Raw genomic sequence first — 2,545 nt, forward strand, 5'->3', positions numbered from 1 at the left:
AGAGCAAAAGTACATGTTAACAGTGTTGTTGAGGGCAGCACTGTCCAATCTGGACACTAAAAACTTTTCTGACTCAAAAAATTACAACTAGGGCCAGAAGATGATTCAGTGGTTAAAGGTATCTGCTTGCAAAAAAACTGTCAGCCCAGGTTAAATTCCCTAGTCCCCACCCCCCACCACCACATAAAGCTGGGTAGATAATTGTTGTCAATAGTAACAGGTAAGAAACCCTGGTGAATCCATTCACACACACACACACACACACACGTGCAAATAAATAAATTACGACTTAAATGTTACTAGTACATAGTTTTAAACCTGCAGAATATGAGGGCAAAAATGGCATCAAAATAGAAGACGGATTAGTTGGAAAGAAGGGTTTCAGCAGCAAAGTAGGGATAGCAAATGGGAGACAAAGGAAGGTGGTGGGAGAGAATTATGAGCAGGGTACATTGTGCATATGAATGGAGGTTGTCAATAAAAATTTTAAAAGAAAAAATAAAAGGGGAAAAACTTGGACACACATAAACAGTTCTAGAAAATCTATGAAAACCACCCTAGTGCTCCGGAAGGGATGGGCTTTACAAAGATGGCTGCCGAGGGGATGTTGGAGTCAGACTCGCCAAGTGCTGTGGCACTTCTGAAAAGCCTCCAAGAGCAGGGGTGGCTGTCACAGCGCAAGTACAAGCTCTGACCTAGAAAGTTCAGGCTGGAGCATATGCCACGAGGAAGAATCTCAGTTTCTTGGAAGTGAAAGACCAGCTGTTCCTCATGAACCTTATTGATCTGAGCCACCTCATCCTGGCAAATCCTCAGGAGTACCTCTTCAAGGACATGCTGCAGTCTTGGGACTGGTGGACATTTGCATGGTTTTGGAAGAACTTCACCCCTTGGACTAGAAACGGAAGTAACAAATTGACAAACTGTATGCCCCATCCCAGCAATATGAAAAGCAAGTTGAGCTCTGTAGATGAAGAAGAAGATAGAGCAGAGGATGAGCAGTCAGGGATTTCAGGGAAGAAATCTGAATAGGGTCTAAGAAGTCTGTCCCACCACGCCTGGTTCCAGTATATTACGATGAGACAGAAGCTGAGCGAGAGAAAAAGCGTCTGGAGCGAGCCAAGAGACGGCATTGGGTAGCTCCATTCGTGAACTTCTGAGCAGCACTCCGAAGCTCCAGAAGAAATTTGTGATGTCTGCCATCCTCATGTCCCTCGCCAAAGTCAGGAGGACCAGCACAGGATTAACTATGAGGAGAGTATGATGGTGCATCTGTCAGTAAGCGAGAGAAAGGAAGGCATGAACTCACAGCTTCATTCCCTCTTTACATCAGTGCATCAACAGGAAGAGGTCCTCACTCTCTGAGGACCAGAAGCCTTTTAAGAAGTGCAAGAAGATCCTTAAGAAAGGTCAGAAGAAAAAAGGTTTCCGTAGGAGGCGGTGACAATGGGTGTACATATTTATATATTTTGGTCATCTTAGGATGCTTCTCACTTCTCTATATGTAGGATTTTTTCCCTTGGAATTTATTATTTGCTTGCTTCATACATGTAGAAAGATCTTTACCAATTAAATTTACTTTGCTTATGAATTAAAGCCCCCTTTGCACTTGTAAAAAAAAAAAAACAGTTCTAAAAAGAAGACAAAATCATCCATAATCCTGAGATAATCTATTAACACATACCAAAGTTATTAGTGTGCTGTGTATATACTTACATTTAAAAGTCAAATAACTTGGAACAAACTCAAGGACTACCTCCTCATGCCATCCTCAGTTCTGATCTTTGCAGGTGACTTCTTAACTATTTTTATTCAGGCATTTACTTCCACACACCTAAATAATGAAGTGGTATTTATTACTATAGCAATATACTAAAGCATCACCAATTCCTTTGCTTAGTAAAAGAAAATTTCATTTTACAGTTCTGTAGCTTTAAGCCTGGCAGACAACCAGTCTCTGCATGGGGACACATGAGACAAAAGTCTTGCCAAGCCTCAGCTCTTGTCTGGAGGCTATTTGGGAGAATCTAATTCCACTTCTATCAGGGAGACTGAAATTTTAGGTCCGGGTGGCTGCAGTCTGAGATCCTCATTTCCTCTCAGGATGTGGGATAGACTGGTGATTGGTCTCTGACCTCAGACACTTCTCCCATTCCCCTGTTCAAGGTTCCCTTTATGTCAAAACCAGAACCCCAAAGCTGTGAACACAAAGAAGTAGGAGAGATTCTAATTTATCATAGACACTCTTGGCTGAAGTCCACCAGCCAGCCCTCAGTGTTTCCCAACCCTCCTACATATTAAAGATATCCCTGACTCCCAGGCTTCCCATCAGGCACATACTCTAAGACTCTTTTTTTTTTTTTAATTTTTATTTATTTATTTGAGAGCAACAGACACAGAGAGAAAGACAGAGAGAGGGAGAGAGAGAATGGGCGCGCCAGGGCTTCCAGCCTCTGCAAACGAACTCCAGACGCGTGTGCCTCCTTGTGCATCTGGCTAACGTGGGACCTGGGGAACCGAGCCTCGAACCAGGGTCCTTAGGCTT

At 43.0% G+C, this 2,545-nt stretch overlaps 1 pseudogene; it reads left to right on the plus strand.

The window, feature by feature from the left end:
* Positions 1 to 589: 589 nt before the first annotated feature.
* Positions 590 to 1,444, plus strand: LOC101611490 (annotated as a pseudogene).
* The last annotated feature ends 1,101 nt before the right edge of the window (positions 1,445 to 2,545 follow it).

Source organism: Jaculus jaculus, chromosome 3, assembly GCF_020740685.1.
Source record: "Jaculus jaculus isolate mJacJac1 chromosome 3, mJacJac1.mat.Y.cur, whole genome shotgun sequence".
Classification (NCBI taxonomy): Eukaryota; Metazoa; Chordata; class Mammalia; order Rodentia; family Dipodidae; genus Jaculus; species Jaculus jaculus.